General features: G+C 33.8%; 1 long non-coding RNA gene across 2 annotated transcripts in view; it reads right to left on the bottom strand.

The window, feature by feature from the left end:
- Positions 1-12,784, bottom strand: part of LOC145976442 (uncharacterized) — a 57,098-nt gene extending 44,314 nt beyond the window's left edge. The window contains exons 1-2 of one of the 2 annotated variants that reach the window (XR_014440238.1): positions 11,787-12,784; positions 1,640-1,913 (exon numbers count right to left, since the gene is read on the bottom strand). This is a non-coding gene — a long non-coding RNA (uncharacterized LOC145976442). The remainder of the gene's footprint in view (positions 1-1,639; positions 1,914-11,786) is intronic. The other variant, XR_014440237.1, reaches the window with a different exon arrangement.
- Positions 12,785-18,969: the final 6,185 nt, after the last annotated feature.

The following is an 18,969-nucleotide window of genomic DNA, read 5'->3' as shown; positions in this document are numbered from 1 at the left end:
ATCAAACGGGGCCCCGTTGCACCGACGGGGCCCACCACGGACCGCTACACGAATAACGATTTCGCTTTTTGTCGTGTCCCGTCCTCGCTTCTCCTCCGACCGTACGCGTCGGTTTATGCGTCGCATAAGCGGAGCCGACCAAAATGTAATCAAGTTAACGATTATATCGGGTACACGAGAGTACGCACTGAATATAATCGTGACTATGTAAACGAATTTTTATGCTATTAATTCTAATCCAGTTCACTTGGAGAATATTTATACGTATTTTAAAATATGTTATGAATATATTTTTATATATATTCTAGATTTAAAACATGTATCGATGGCTCTGGAATGTTATATGTGTATGTTTGATATGTTGCAAAATTTTGTCATAGAAAAATACAAGAAAAAATTATGTTATTATGGATAACTGGATTAGGAAAAGAAGGTACTTGCATAACTTTAACTACTTTAACAGCAATACTTTTGATTTTTTTTTAATTATAATTGCACGTGACAAGTATAGAGTTAGTTCTCACTGAAACGGCCAACAACTGGTAGGAAATTCATATATAATAATGTTATTAGAAGCTTCAGGGTCCTCTTAGGAAGAGGAATAAACTAAAAAAGAGGGTCCAGACGAAGGACACGTGCATTTGAACACGTCCGTTCCCGTCCACGGATGGCAACGAACTCTATACTTTCGATATATCTACGATTCAAGAGATATCGTCATATCTCTAGTATACTTTAATGCACGTAGAGTGAACTTGATGACATGAAAAAAGAATGAAAAAACGAATGATATACTGTTCAAATGACTTATCCAAACAAAAATAATAATAAAATAATAATAAAATAATAAAAATCGAATAACTTACACAAAAGTATTATACGTTTATCGATAGATATATTATATTTAGAAATTTATATTTGGGGCGTTTTATAAGAGTCTGTCTCTAAATACCAGCAAGAGTTCGAATAAAAAAATTTAAAGAATATTATGTCTACAATTATATATATATGGATAAAATACATACATACATGCATATATATATGGATAAAATTATAAAATAAATATATCAAAATTAAATATTTTTTTTAATCAAAAAAATATGAATATAAAAAATTAAATGTTTTTAAATATTTCAAAGTTAAATGTCTGCTTTTGGAGATCAATTAATATTATTGAGAACTATTATAATTTAAAAGATATTTAAAAGACACAATGTGCGTACAAAATAAACACTTGCCATTAGTGGAAAATTCACGAAACCTGGCGCAATCAGTTAAGCGAGAATTCTGGCGTTAATCGGTGCGCACCATATCCGCGAGTGCAACGATCGATCGGTCGGATGCAATTCCGCATTGATATGCAATCGGAATCTCATATATATGTATGTATGTATGTACAGAGAGAAACGATCGAATGTAACGGGAGTGCATTTTTCTGCGCGGCCGGGAAAATAATATTTTCTATTTGCTAATGACATTTATACGTTCGAACCGATTAGTTTCTCATTCATATATGCTGTTCTATTCATTTCTAATCACGTATGTCATCGAACATGAATGTGGCCCTGAATCACTTTCGATTTCTATGAATTAATAAATATTGATAACAATAAATAATATTTAACATTAGATAACTTACCTGGCAAGGATGCTGCTTCCTGTAGCTACGACAATCGAGAATGGCACAAGCGATGATGACGACGACGACGATGACGATGATAAGAGCGACAATGATTATTCTTGCAACCGGCGAGGTATTTATCCGCTGTCACTCAATTAACGCACGGTCAACAATGATACGTGCGTCTACATCGTCGAAACAATGGAGTTCATTAAACCTCCCGTTGCCTAGTGTCTCGGGTATTTAATCGGCGCGACAATGGGAAATAATAGCGTCCGAAAAATTGCGATTTCTGAAAAAGAAAAAAATATACAATTAAATATATAATTATACGAAAAACATCGAATTAATAAGATTACAATGCTGTAGTCGAGAAATATTACCATGACTCGAAATTACTTTGATGTAATATTTTAATGCAAGCCACTATTACGTGCGAATCGAAATTATAAATTGTTTCGTTAAAATTATTACGGATATGTGTGTGACTCAAGAATGCCTGAATTGGAATAAAATAACGATGCGACCTTGTGTATGGTACTTGACAGTATATCAATACGACGTAGTGAGGCGCGCAACAAAAAAAAAACGCCAAGAGGGGGAAAGGACCGACGCGCCGAGAGGGGGAAAGGATCGACGCGCCGAGAGACGAAAAGATTATTATTATTCAATCGACATTCATACACGTCATGGAAAATGTATTGTAATATCGTTCATCAACAAAGTCTTTTTATCTCGATTGGATTCCGTCTAATCCTCTAATAAAAAAATAAAAAATAAAACGTTAAAATTAATCTTCCTTATAATCTTATATCACACTTTGAATCTTTCGCCGACTTAAATGTGACTTGCACTCAATTTTTCGCGATTGAAAGTAATATATGAATCTCCGGACACTTTCGCACACCAAGTAATTTCAACATAAAGACGAAAGATATACAATGTGTTCGAAAAGTCCCAGACCGGTAAAATATCTTGAAAAGGAGACATTAAAAAAAAATGTTTCATACAAAGTAAACCATAAAATATCTAATAAAATATTCATTTTTCGATTACCTTAATACTTTTATGTACAAAATAATGAGAGGAATCAATTGGTGTAAAGAAAAAACATAGTTGATTTAAAAAAAATATATAATTGTTAATTGCAAATTACATATATTTTCTTAGAAACAATTATGTTTTCTTTATACCAATTGATTCCTCTCATTATATTTCGTACATGAAAGTATTAAGGTAAGATAATCGTAAAATGAATATTTTACTACATATTTTATGTATGATATAGTTTATGTAAAATTAAGAAATCATTTCAAGTCTCATAACTCGAAAAGTACTCAATGAAAAAATATTTTATTATAGTGTTTTGGAAAGCTCTCGAGATAAGCTATAAGAATATTGAATAAAAATTGGAAGTTTCCATTTAAAATTTTAAAATTGACTTTGAGAGCTCCTCCATGGTTACGCTCAAGGTCAAATAAGTTTTGCTATTTGATGCATTTGTTGAAACCCAACAACTTTTGTATGAAACATTTTTTTCTAAAATGTCTCAAAATGTTTTTAAGAGATTTTACCGGTCCGGGACTTTTCGAACACATTGTATAATTGAAAGATATCGTTAATTGATCATTAATTTAAAAGTCAAGGAAAAAAAATATTTGGTTTGCATTTATTTTGTAAGGCGTTTAGTATTTCATCGATGAATTAATCGTATAACGCGCGGTATTTGACGTTCGATTTGCGACGCTGTAGCCGTGTGTTGCTTACACTAGGTCACCTTGTCATCATTCGTGTGACGACACTCGAGCAAGTACGCAGCGGTGAAAGCTGCTCCGTGTGCGTCGCCGTATTATCCTTCTAAATACGATCATCTTGATTATTACGATTAACTTACGATTCCTAATTATGTCGACGCGACTATTTATCAAGACGGATGCTTCACGTGATTTATTTAAAGTAAAAATAACACCTTGATTTTTCGTGAGATTTACATATCCAAAATGTACCGCGTGCGCGATATAAAATTTCGATTCTACATTTTTAAACGGTCTATCACCTTTTAATCATTAACTCCACTCGCGTCATATCGCACGATATCAGATTGAAGCTGATATATTTTTTGATCATTAATAAAAAACGTAGATATCGATAATAATACCGATTTACTTCTAATCGGGTGTCGCGATATGTTTAATTAATAAGTAGAATTACATTAATCTCATATTTCATATATCAAAATAATAAATATCACAATACCGATCCACTCCTAATCGATTGTCGCATGTCACTCATATATTCCTTGTAATTTTTCAAAATGCGTGTTTCTCGAGATAGATTCGATACATTGATACCTTTTTCATTTTAACTTGTATATTTATATATTTTTATTATTATGTGAAATAGTAAAATTATTCTAAAATGTGACAATATATTCTCTTTTGACAGAAATAGATTAATATTGTGTCACGGCTATTGGCGAACTCGACATCGCGTGATTTTCGATTGCCTAGTGAAAATTCTAGTTTCGAATAAAATGTTCTTATTGTTGTCCATCGCAACATAATAAAATATACGTGCTATTAATATCGGGAGTGTTGTGTAAAGTGCTACGTGATTGTAATTAATCATATCTTCGCAAGTGAGTGCAGTCCATGATGAAACAACAAAAGACGAACAGGAAAGAAGGGGGCCCGAAGAGACATCGAGTGATGATAGAAGTGAGTACACAATTCATAATTTATTTATTATTGATGTAAAATTAATTACTCATTATTCCATGATAGAACGATTCATTTTATATTGTTGTGTCATAAGAATATACATATAAAGTGTTCTACATTTTAAAGTACTTAAAATATTTATAATAATTAATATATTAAGATGGAAATTCATATATTTAAATAATTTTTTCTCGGAAATTATATAATTTATTTATTAAATATCACTTTAACGGGCAAATAAAAATTTTTAATTGCGCGTAATAATTATTTTTTGAGATATTAATTATTTTAAACATTACTTTAATTTTTTACATAACATGGTGTACCACATTAATAAGAAGGGAAAATACATGCGGTTAACACATTTTTCAATATTTAAAATCGATGCTTAGAAGCGAATTTTAAGAATTTCCTTCATCGAAGCCGTTAACTGATTAATAAATAGTCTGGAATTTCATTAAATGATACAGACAAGTTCGAAAGCTCTGGTTACGCGATATATATTTGCGAAGAACGTAAACGAGGAATAGACGGAAAGGAGATAGCGTTAAAGACCCTTCGAGAGAGTAACAAATTGCTTAATGAGTTTGCAGATGAGACGTGGTTCAAAGAGGAACGTCCCGAGGTGAGGATAAGTAGAGATGGTCTCGATGTGGGAGGATGTTGAAATCGAGAGCGATGTAATCCTTTGACCACCTCTCCGACCTCCTTTCCTACCCCCAAACGTTCTCCTCATCTCTTTCGTTTTATCAGGAGACGCGGTTTTACTCTAGAGAAAGCTCCGAGTTCTCAATCTTGTTAGATTCGAAAATAGAAGCAAGCGCGCGCGTAACTTTTAAACACCTAAATTTCTTTCATCAGCTCTTCTTTCAGAAGCTGAAAGCTAAACTGATCGCGCGAATTTTAACAATCGTGGGTAAATATATTTCGCTATAAAAAGAAACATAAAAATGTGATAACTTCGTAAATAATGAATATACGCAATTTTTGAATTTAAACATTTTTCATAATTATATCTTAAAAATTAATTTCCATCTTGTATTATCGAATTTGCATTTATATATATAATTGGTTTTTTATAACTGATTTTTTTTAATTTATATATTTTTCTTAAACATATGTTATAAAATATACAATATAACTTATTATATAAATAAAAAATAAACATCTTAAAAGTGGAAATTGGACCATAATAGAAAGATATAAATCGATATGTCTCAATAAAAACTCAATTAGAAATTTTTTAAATTTTATTGCCCGCTTTCTTGTTCAATATATATGCACATCGTTGTTATACAATTATCATTTCTTGCAACAACATCAAACTATTTAAGCGAAAGAGAACTCGTTACTCGTGAAAGATGCACATACAGCGCTGCTTGCATATATTACTACGTTACAAATTGTTATTAATGCTCGAAGTTATTTAATGAGACGATCAAACGTTTAAGGGAACTTCCAATGCGTTACTGCAGTAACATTCGTTTCGCACGCCCTTAAGGGAAACTCCCCCGCAAGACCGTGAACGTCGTATAATTTAAAGTTAAGGAAGACCTGGAGGCGATATCGTTGTCTCGGCTTGTAATAAACGAATATTAACGCACCTACGACCTGTTTAACAGCAGGAATTAATATTATGTTCGCTTCCATAGTTCGGATGAGAGGTTGTAAGAGGATTTGTTAAGCGGGATTACACGTTCCTATACAATCAGTAACTTCCTTGCATTGCTTTGCGTTATATCCTATATCAAATGAGATTCTCTGAAATTCTCTTTCTCTGAAATTCTTTGTTAATAATTATTAATTCGAAAGCTATAAAGCTGAATAATGTATATAGAAAATTAAATCCTGTCATGAGAGATAGTATTTGTCATACGAAAATATTTGAAACAATTTAATACATGAGCATCCTTGATTTTTTACGCATTGGTGAATATAGTTAAAATTATTCGATATTATCGACATTTAATTCAATTTAATTTAATTTGGTGCAACGCAAATTTCATGCTCATTCAATGAGAAAATAATGATTCGTTCTGCAGTTTGCATAAACTGTTGCCCACTTTATAGCATAAACAAGTATTAATCATATAAATAAAGCTTGGATTGAAAAATCGAATAATTAAAACGGTATTACCTAAAATCAATTAAATATTATTAATATTATTTTAATCGAGGCTAAATACTATTTTGAAAGGATTTTAATCAAAATTATAAACGAAAGAAATCGGTATTATTTAAGTAAAACTGACATAAATTTATATTTTCTCATCTCTAAATGCTTTAATCAATAAATGTATTGATTTGAGAAATTAATTAAAAATTAAATCGTGTAAAGAAAAGTATTTTCGCAATAAAATCAAGACTTTAATTTATCATATTAAGATATTTTTTTCTTTATCAATAAAGTTGTCAATTTCAGAAAGCTATTTACTATTTTATTTTCAGCATAATATCGTTGGAAAATATTGCAGATCTTTTTTATCTTTTATTAGTATATTATTATATAATATTTCCAATTAAGACATAATGGAAATCATAAATTATTTATTGCAATATTTATGACAGATAATTATCGCTTTAATAATGCTTGGATTTTCAGATATATACTTCACTTGCCATTGCTTTGACTTTTTTATCGATTTAAAATAAATTAAAATTTTATCGATTAATAATTTACTAATAATTTTCAAAAATTAAAAAATGCAATAAATCGATCGCAGAGTCAAGTAATTAAAGTAACGAAACTACGATAAAAAATCAAACAATTTATAAGTAATTAATTTAAAAACTTGAAATAAAATATTCTGAATTTCTCTTGCAGTGTGTTAAATATTTCATAGCGGGGATAAAAATATTAAATATTATATTATATTCGATCTTTGCATAGCACATTAAGATTGAATGACAAAATAAATAAAAGTCTATACAAAAATCGAACGCAATATAACATTTATTGATATAATCGTGACTTCGTTATTTAGATACCACGAAATTCGAATAAGCATATAGCATGAGACGCTCCATCTGTTGTATTATCCATCGAAATAATCATGATAAGCATCGAGAGAATTAATTACAATTATTTCCTACAATTATTATAATTAATAATTACACACATGCCAAACAACGCATAAGAGTCGCAATAACGGCTTATTCAAGTAATAAAACGGCCATTATATACCGATTATTTAATCAATATATACGTGTATTTCGGATAATCATCGTGCACAGAAAATCTATGCTTTCGATTATAATTGAATGTAATATTGAATTTCGCTCATATATTTTTTCTGAGCCATCGCGCGTTTTAACTAGTGGTTTACTTACGTTACGTCGCGTAGTATCGAGTTGACACGGATATCATTTTCATATCAGATATTACTTTTGATTAAATATTAACGAAAAGTTGCACGGATATAGTACAGATTGACTCCATATCGCGGCATGTTTAATTAATAAGCAAAATCGGTATTAATCTCATATTTCAATATTTATCTACCGCGAATCATATAAATTCGACGTTCGTATACCGTTGTAATTTATCAAAATGCACATTTTACGAAATTGATTCGACGTTGATATCTTTTATTTTCACTTGTACATTTAATTATTTATTACGCGAAATATAAAGTTAGCGTAAAATGCGTATATTATTCAACAACATAGATTATATAACATTATCGCGACAAGAGATGAATTTAATCACACGAATTTCGAGTGTCACAAGTGGATTTATACGAGCATAATTTTTTGCAATGTTCTTTCGCTATAATAGAGTAGCGTGTGATTTAATAACGGAGATGCCATGCAAAGTGCCACGTGTATATTTTGCTAATTAGTGCGCGCGTCTTCATTAACTGTCATTTCACCAGTGAGTGTGATACGACTGCTGTGAAACAGCAGCAAAGGGCAAGAAAGGAGGAAAAAATCCAGGGAAGCATCAGATGAAGTAAATGGAATGAGTAATTTGTAATTTACTTAATTTATTATTTTGCTTCCCTTGTATATATAAAATTGATTGCGCGTTTGCAAAATTAAACGTGCACCGTCGTCACCGTCACAATTCGTGAGAGCCACCCTCGACTTTGACCGTTATTTTCTCCCCTGTCCTCATCTTTCTCTACCTCCCCGCGTAGCTCCAGGGCTTCTTCTTTAATCAGCGATCGCGTATCCGAGAAAAATAAATCGTCGCATTATTCAACGGTCCGGTAATATGGATCGTTGGGGGAAAAAAAAAAGCGGAAAAGGATAGGAGATGGTGCGAGGGCGGCGCTAAACGTCCGCTTGTAGCCGGCGAGATAACTTTCTGTAATTCAACCGTACGGCGACGAATACTAATTCCCGCCATTAATCTCGAAACGGGTCCGAGCATCGCGTACGGGCCTGTTCGAGAGATCCTGGCATCTATTCTCTCTCCAACCGCCGCCAGTAGAGAGATGCCTCTCTTTGAGAATGCCGTGCCAGACAACACGGGATCGCCAATTGCGATCGATGGGAATGCCCGATACCGATAAAACGATACCGGCGATGCTGCGACATGTCCCTGCAGAAGCGTCTCCAAAGGTGACACTGACAATAGATTTGTATGTGTTCGTTTTAGTTACGCTCTCTAAACTTTGTCTCTTTTCTCTTTTTTTTTTTTTGACTGCAATTGTGTATATTTTACCGCATTTAAGCGTGTTTATATCTTAATCACATACATGCAGGAATTTTGGGTTTTTCTAAACGAAATTCTTTGGACCCATACAAATAAGATTTTATTAGCAAACTAGTTTTTTCTTCATTGTGGGAGATTTTAAAGAGCGTCACGATATTTGTGCATTTCTGGCATAAAATGCAGAAACAATCCTCAACAATTTTAAATGCATATATTTTGAATTTTGAATATTTCATAGAAGAATTTTGAATATTTCATATGATTAACATAGTATTCTTTCTTTCTTTTTAGAACGAGGTTATCCAATATACTTTTTATAAACATATTAGTGGTAACTATTTAAAAAAATTTTTTCTGAACTGTTATTAAATAAAGAACTGCTAATAATATTTGATTCATTTATCAGATGTCAAACAGTTTGTATATGACAATAAATTATATACAAAATATCATTTTCGAGAAATCTAGAATATTTTACATATATTTTTTACACAACGATATATAAAATTGGGCCAAATGTTATCAGAGATAAATAACGATCGAATTCGAAAATAGTGAATTATACATATATGTCATCATCGTTGCAGATGATGACAGTGCACGTTTTAAATGAATGATAAAGAATAGTTAAGGGGATAATTGTAGTATGAAGAGTATTTAATTTTATATATATAAAAGATAAATTAGACTGAGTATCTTAATGTCTCAATAAAATTGGTAGGTAGATATTATCTGATATAATAAATATTTCGATATTAAATTGGTTTTAATAAAACAGATTAGCTTATTATTAACAGATAGTCTCTATTAAATTATAAAAACATGTTATTCATCTCGTAATTAATGAATCAAGTCTAAAAGAAAAGACTCGCATTGTTTTTTTTTTCGTGCACATCGTGAAAATTGCTTGGACGACGAAAATGGTACAAATGAGAAAATCAAGAGAATAGAATCCATTAGAAATAAGGCCTCTGTACAAGAGCGTAAAAAACGTATTGCTCATTATTCGAGAATAAAAATCTCAGGAAGTTTTTTAACAATTATTTCTTTTATACAGAAAATAATTTGCAAAATCTACACTTTTATTATTAAGAAAATGTTGCAATAAAATAAACTTATTAAATTTATTATAAATAATAAAAAAATTATTGTATTAATAATTTATTATATAAATAATAAAAATTGTATGTAATTAATTTTTTATTACATAACGTACGTTTAAAAACGAATATTCTTTTAAAAAATACTTAAAAATTGGGAAAATTATTTCTGTGAAGTAGTAAATAAATCAAAAATAGCAATGCCAAAAAAGAGAACTATTTTATATACTACTTTATCTCAAATACATATAGCACATGCGTTGATTTGCACGAGAAACATATATATATAAAACTGACTTTATGGATGTCATAAACAGGATCGCGACTCAGGCGTTCCCAAGAGCTTCGAAAACACCCTGCGGGCTTCCATGAGTAAAGGGTGATCCGTCACTTACGTCTCTGTGAAGGTAAACCACTGACCAAAAGTTTGTCGCGTACAGTAATTGCACACGTAAATATATTTACTAATACAACAAATAATATGTGATCTATATATTATATGATATACATATAATTTTTATATTATATAATATGTAGCAAGCTCTATGTGAAACTGCTAATGATATTCGATTAATTTCGGTAATATTTATACCAAAATAAATTTTGGCAATTAACACTGGTAATAATGAAAACTATTAAAAGCAACGATTATGCCATTTATATAAAATAAATATTTCGATGTTATTTAATTGGATTAATTTATTATATTGTATTAGCAGACGATTGATCAAACTATAAAAAAAATAAATAAATTGAAATGTTTAAATTATAAAAACATATCTGCAGGTCTTTCTAATTATTTTAATTCCTCGGGCAACGTCGGGCAGAAGGACGAGGACGAAGAGATGGCCGGAGATGGAGAAGAAGGGAGAATGAGAGGTAGACGAGAGAAAAGTCGGACTCGCGGGTGGTCCTACCGCGGTGAACCGCGATGGTAGCAGCGGGCAAACTAGCCGCGTACCTGAAACGCCCACTTACTTCCCCCTTAAGATTTATTCCCCGTCGCAACAAAATAAACCCTTAATAAGAGATTCGGCTAGAATCCATCTATATGCAAAATGAAAGCGAAGTCTACAAGACAAGACAAGACAAATATATATATATATATATAAGAAGTATATATACGTCGTCAAAATATTTCGGCGTGGTTGAAGGCGTGATCGCAGCCTCATCGAGTTGCTCGACGAGAATTAACGAGAGCAACCAAATATCTCTCGGTGGACCGTGCGAAATTTACGACGCCGACGCTGACCGCCACTACCGCGGGAATCGCCAATTAGATTGGAATCGATGCGAGTTAAAACTAACCCAGAAATTCGCCGGGATATTTTGGGATCTGAAAACACGAACCGCGAAACTATTTCTGGAGAGGAGTAGTTAAATTTCCATCGACTTCCATATTCAGGTAACTATAAATCGAAAACGCTTGTACTTTTCATTTTATTTTGGTCTAATAAAAAAAAGAGAAGGGAGACCTCTTATCCTTATCCATAACTAACGCTGTTCAAATAGATGAGGATAAATTACGACGAAGTTACCCTCGTAAAAAGAAAGATATATATGCTCGCGTCTGACAAATACTTGTGATGAAAATCTCGGAAATCGCTCACGTGTGACAATTAGAGCATGTTGAAAAATTAATGAACACTATATATGTATACATATATATAAAGACTCGTACTCACCGTAGATAAAATCGACAGTCCTCGTATTCTCCATAGATGACACTTCCCGTAGATGAAGTCCACGGCAGTCCTCTGTCTCAATAATCCATTATTCCTTGATGCATTATTCCTTTTCGATCTCTCGATGCTTCTCGATGCACTTACAATGTAGTCACTCACACTCGTATATTTGTAACCGAGGACAGACAGACACGAGATCCACAGAGTGCGCTCGATATCTGTTTCGAAAAATATATTCGCGATGATACAGGTTAATCGATGCATCAAAACGATCGCCCGTAGACTCACTCGACACTCCCGACACGAAATCACACTCGCGAATGACGCGAACAAACGTGAATATGCGTAAATAAAATCTTTTGAACAGAGATTTGACAGGATGCCGGTCGATAACGAGGTTATGTTACGCGCGGTATCGGAGAACATATGATCGCGATCACTTGGTCATTGACACACGAACACTCCTTCACTGCCATTCGGCATTCCCGACTTTTTCCGATGTCACCCGAACGAATATTTTCACCAGGGTTAATACATCTCGTCAATCATGGCGGACGAATTTTATCGCGAATGACGAGATCGCTCGCATCAATTAACCCATCTTTGCGAGGACTCCTCGATGCTTCTCGAGATTCCAGGGTAACCCTTGGATGTTAGACGGCATCCTCGGGACAATCTGCGGCTGCAAAGTTGCAGGATGCGTGAAATGAGCGGATCGTATATCCTTCCAGAATGATCCATCGAAACTCGCGACGACAGGCAAGAAAAGTTAATTATGATCGCGCGAATCGATTAACGCGAAAGCCGTCACTAAATTCGATTGCCCGTCACTAAATTCGGCACTCTCGATACTCAGCCCTACGCAAAGTTCACCGAAACGAATAAAAGGACGCCAAAAATCACGGAGCAATTGCGACTCGGCTACCGGTACCGGCCACGTCCCGCGTGAACTGATCGGCGGATTGAAACTGATCACGTGATCACGCGTCTCGCGACGTCACGAAAGGCGTCACGTACTTCGCGCGGGAAAATTATGCGAGAAAATTTCTTATCGACTCGAGGACTTCGTCGACGAGAATGTTCGTCTTCCTTCTCTTTACACGTTTTACGCAAACATATTTGTTGAAGAGAGAATTTTATTTTCCATTCGTCGAGTATATTTATTTACGTGAGTACGTATTTATTAAAGAATTTTATTTTGGTATATTTATTTATATGAGTTAGGTATATTTATTTACATGAGTAAGGTTAAATTGAGTGCGTATATATATCAAGGAATAAAATTTACGGTTAAATCTCTATCTTTCGTTGATAAATATTAAATAATTAATTTATGGATTATTTAAAATTTATATTTTATGTATTTCGAGACACAAAAACTGAATCTCTTTCGAAAAATTATCGCTTTTGTCTCATTTATTTTTCGTATAATCATAATTTAATACAATGATTATACGAATGTAATATTCTCATAAATTTTAAAGATAAGAAAATCTTTTACAAACAAATTAAAGCAAATTTACATATTTTATGTCTCTTAAAGAATAGAAACTGAATCTGTCTGAAAAAAATGATCATTTTTGTCACATTTATTTTTCGTATAATTGTAATTTAAAACACAGTGATTATATACGAACATAACTGCTATAAATTTTAGAACACAAAATAATTTCTTATAAATATTAAAACAAAGAATCTTTGTTTAAAAAAGGCTCTTATATACATGAAATGCAATTTACATATGGAATATTATAATAATTACAGTAATAATACATATATTATAATAATTACAGCAATAAAAATTATTATATTTACAGTTTATACTCAATATTCATGTTAATACGTTAACTCTCTTAACTTTTAATGAAATTAGCGTTCAAATGACATATGTATCTTGACACACAATCATATTTAATTCACATAGTACAAATTCAAAATATCTGACCGCATTGCTTTAACAGAATCGAAAGTTGAGAGGTTTAACAAAATATTTGAATATAGTCGGTAATAATTAATAACTAGCCGAGCTTAATTTCGATTGTGATTGGCGAATGTGTCGCGAATTCCCTAATCAATACGTATTCCAAACGAGAGAATCAAATTCCCTGTGCGCTTGTGTATTCGGACCGATATTTAATGTGTACCTCGGACTCGGTGGTAAGCCACTCTCTCGACGCTAATTATGCCACTGGTGAAAACATAATCGTCGTGACGCGCGAATGGGTTTATCCTGCGAACGGCCATCGTGTGCAAAAAGCGAAGGTTCGAATCGCCGATCGGAGAGTGGAAATTCTCGTGTAATTCAGTTCCAGCAAACTATTCTCGTTCTTCGAATAGTTTCCATTTCCCTAGTTTCTGATTTTACTGCTCGCGTCATTAAAATAGATGAATGAAGCATCAGCGGATGAACCTGAAAGAAAGGAGAGAGAAAGAGAGAATGAATCTGCTCTTATTTTTGTACAATATAAATGTATCGTAATTAAACCTCTTCTTATTAATGAGCTCAATAATAGCTGCTAATTCCATGCAAATTGTCAGATTCTTAATCTAACTTGATATGTAAATATCCGAGAGATTTGAAACTTGGTCTGTGTTACAGTTGTTGTATCAAACTCTCTTAACTTAGGATAAGCTTGTGAAACGCTGTAAAATAGACATTTGTACAAAATAAAATTTATACATTTCTGGGATGTGTTATTCAATATATTATACATCTTACAATTCTATAAATCAAGATAGCCGATACATGCAAAATGTCACTTGAAATTAAAATATCGAGATCGTTTATCGAAGTGTTTTTTTTAAGGAACTCTACTTTTATATCGCATGCATCGATTTAATTCCTCCGTCAATTCATTCGACCGCAAGTACAGCTAAACTCTCGAAAATATCGTCGGCCAAAAAAAATGGTACTGATCAGTCCGAAATATTGGACGTGTATCCTGGCGAGAGAGAAAGGGCGAGAAATCGATCGAGCGCCGCAAGAGCGACTCGAGGAAAATTCGAGGAAACTCCATCTGCCGTGTCTGACGCGGAAGAGCGAGCTAAGGAGTTCACGGGAAGAAATGTTCCCTCATGTATAATAAAATATGATAAAACGCGGCTAAACCCGACCACCCACCGGAACTTGATTTTCCCTCGGAAGTGGATTCGTCGACGGCGGTCGCCGTCGTCAAGAGTCATCCGATGAACGTCCTGCTCTCCTTTGCAAGGCGCGAATCCTTCGTGCACGTCGTTCGCGTGTGTACGTGGACTTACGCATACGTAATATGTACGCAAATTTGACGTAGAGATATACATCCGTGCATGCGAATAAACAAGGTGGTTAGCAAGCAGCAGATTTTTTTCTATGAGATTCGTCACAGATTTTCTTATCACATTTTATTTACGCTGTTTCTTATATCTATTTAAAAATTATTAGATAAGAATTATTAGATAATAATTTGAAGAATTTTTTCTATATTTTAATAGAAAATAAATATATTTTTCTCCTCACAAAAATTATATATTACTGATCTATAGCGATTAAGAAAATCTTTGGTAAGCAAATTTCGTAATGTCGGGGGTATCACGCGTATCTGCTGACACGTATTTATGAAACACCGAGCGCATACGCGTATGTACCTATGTATGTACATAACATCGGCTTGGTATAACCACTGGGGTCCAGGATATCTGTGAGCCATAATTCAAAGGCAGAATCGGGGAAGACGAGAGTCTCGGGGCCAATCCTGAAAGGGGGTCGCTGCCCCTAGGGAGTCCCGGGAGTAGGGGGAAATGGAAAACCTTATCGGGAGGATGCTAGCGGAGGATGGAAGGGAAACGGTAGCGAGACCGCAAGAGGGACATGACACGACGATCCAACGATTTGCTGTGGACGAATCGCTCACGATTTTTATCCCTTTTTACCTGCCAAGTAGTTCGCCACCCGTCGCGCCAGCCGAACACATCGAGGGGCAGTTCCCTCGAGGACAACGTGGTAACAAACATCCCATCGTAGCAGTACTTTAAGTAAAGTTTATAAATTATAAAGTTTATACTATAATGATTCTGGATCGCTCTTCTCATGTCTTATCGTTATTTATATCGACTCGATAAATGTGGGAGCATAACATGAGAGAAATAATCGATAGTATCGTCTCGCCGATGAAATAAGACGTGCACGTTAATATAACGATTGCGAAGGGTGATCGCAGATAAATGGAATCGGTTATAGTCGCCTCGATCGTATAGTACTGTCAGTATGAAATGATGGGGAGTATCTGCAATATGTGCACGTGACCGCTGCAGATACCGCAGCGTCGTTTGTAAGCACTCTAGTGCATCGCCAATCCGGACTAACGATACAAAGCCTCAGTACGAATATTGAATAACATCATTTGTGATCCTCAAGTACTGTGGTACCATCTGTCGAAATATCCCGTATACATTCACACGAGAATTACAAGAACAACTGTGAAATCTAATAATACGGCATTTAGCTAACTTTCCTTATTAAACGCATGAAATATCGGAGATACAATCAGTGCGATTTTACGTGAAAATAACATTACTAAAGAGAGTTATCGTATATTTAATCATGTATTTATCACTTATTAATCACTATATTTTTTTCTGAAATAAAACCGTGTCATAAGTATTTTCAAAAAGATTAGTAATTTTTTCAAAAAAGATTAGTAATTTTTTTTAAACAATTTTCTCACAGTTCTTTTTCGAGGAATAAAACACTTTGCTTCAATTATCCGTCACAAAAGTGATACTCAAATGAAGTTCAAATGAAGTTCTCAAGTGATGTTCAAATTATATCAATATTTATGCGAGAGATTATCACAGTATCACTAATTAATATATAGAATCTCAGAGAATATAAAACTGGCGATATAAATTCGTGGCGATACGCAATCGATATCAAATCGATTGTATCAGATTATCAGCAGAATGAAAATTCACAATGATTTAATTTGGTACGTATCGAAGGGAGGGGATTAATTGAAACTTGATTCTCTGTCTTTGCTCCCTCCTCTCTCTCTCTTTCTCTCTCTTCGCGAAGCTCGTTAACCGAACGGCTAATTAGATAAATATGGATGCGGAATTCGTCCGGATCGGAATTCAAATTTCGGGACTGCGGGGTCTTAATTATCCGACGCGGTGGATTCGCGTGTCCATCCAGAGACTCGATTTTGACGGTCTCTTCGGTCCTACACGAACGTGTAATTAACGTTTATCAATTAGCCATTGGGGAGAAGAGAACCGGATCGTCATCGAAGCTTAGCGGGCGTAAATGTTTATATCAATTAGCCGGGAATGAGCGGCGGCCCGATTAACTGTTGCCGCTGCCGCTGAAGGAATGCGCTGTCCCGATTAATTTACATATATACCGCTCCGTTTTACCGCCAATTTCTTTCACTCACGATTAACACTTACTAATTAACCAGACGTCGGGTAGATTATCGAATTTATTTGTCCCTCGTGAGCAGCCCGAGATGAGAAGTATGTATGATGGAGAAAATGACGACATGTCAATAAATGGAAGACTCTTTTAGATTCCGGAATGTTTCCTAAAAATCAAGAACAACGAACAAAATATAATATGTATAATACGTTATATAACATATAATATTTTTCTTTTTTTATGCAGAAAATTTTAATTTATCTTGTCAGAGTCAAAGAAGTGACCCTCTAATTATTTTTCACGGTGTATATATTAAATTTAAATGACACTGTATATGTGTGTAGTGAATATGTGGTAGAAATTTCTGAAACATGCTTTATACACAAGGAATACTTGTTTTCACTGTGCAAATGGCCCCGGTGATGAATTGAAAGAGGGATATCTACCGGTTTTATTAACTTCCATTATCGATCCCTCCCGGTGCGAACATCTTATTTGTATTCAATGGACAGGACCGCGCTGTTTTTATGGCCGGTACGGGCAACCCTGGTCCGCGATAGCAAATTTGTGGGAGAGATAAAACTTGCACCATGTTTTCGTAATCGTCGGCCGCCGAGTGGCCAAACTTCGTGCCATGAGAGGGGAACGGCAAACCGAAATTGTAATCCGACGATATTGCCTCGCTTACGTTGCTTTATACTGCTAATTAAAGGGCGCCGCCAAGTGCGAATCCTCGCACTCACTGAATAATAACGAGACGAGGAACAGATTGGCTTCTCCGAAAAAAAAACAAACATAAGCGGAATTTGCAATGAGAAACTGACAAACTGAAAATAACATATGATACAAAAATTTTGCGGAAATATATACTTATTTAATTTTAATCATATTTTAAATAATTGTATTTTTTCTTTCTCAATCAAACACTTTTAACAATTAAATTCAAGTTAAAGTTTAGTATAATATTAATAAAGAAAAATGTTTTCAATTAGCTTTTATCTTTTCTATTTCGCTTTTAAAGTACAAAATAATTCTAACTGTAAAATAAAAAATATGTAAACGTAATTATAAATATCTGATATAAATATCTGTTAAAAATTTAAATGTTTGTCATAGTGAAAAAAGTAAAAATACGAAACTGAAAGAGCTGAAAAATATTTTGTGGAATATCTAATATTAAAATTACAATTCAGTTTTATTATAAATATATAGCTTTCATAAAAATTTACAAAAATTTTAGTGTTTTATTTATTTTTTAATAACGCGAGATATATAAACCATCTTTCTCGTGAAATATTTATTATGAAACTTATTCATTTGAGAATTATTAAAAAGGGAATATACCTCCTTTCCCAAATAATTTCGAAAGAATTCTTGACAAGCATTCCACTGCGTGAGGTTAACGTCGCCGGTCTTACACGGAGAATCATAAACGGAAGATTAATGGACGCATTGCTTAAGCTTTCGTCTACGCTAAAGTGAAACGACTGTACGGTAAAGTCCGCACGAGCGTACATAATACACGCATACACATACGTAAACGAATGCACATCGAAGCACGCGCTAAAACAAACAAGAAGCAGAGTCCTATCCCAAGACGCCCGGGGCGACGCATGCCTCTCTGCCCTGACTTCTTCCACCTCTTGTTGCTCTTCTTTTTCTTGGTCCTGCTCTTTCTCCATCTTCTTTTTCTCGCTGTCGTGCTGCCGCGCGCAGTCGGATATTATGCGAGAATTTTAAACGCCGAATATTATGAAAGTCTTTCGCGTAATCTGCAATCCATCCCCCTTC

Source organism: Camponotus vicinus, unplaced genomic scaffold (assembly GCF_025532165.1).
Source record: "Camponotus vicinus isolate PSW18456_S1 unplaced genomic scaffold, iyCamVici1.0 SCAF_8, whole genome shotgun sequence".
NCBI lineage: Eukaryota > Metazoa > Arthropoda > Insecta > Hymenoptera > Formicidae > Camponotus > Camponotus vicinus.
Note: the sequence above shows the minus strand (reverse complement) of the source record. Positions and strands in the feature narration are given on the sequence as shown.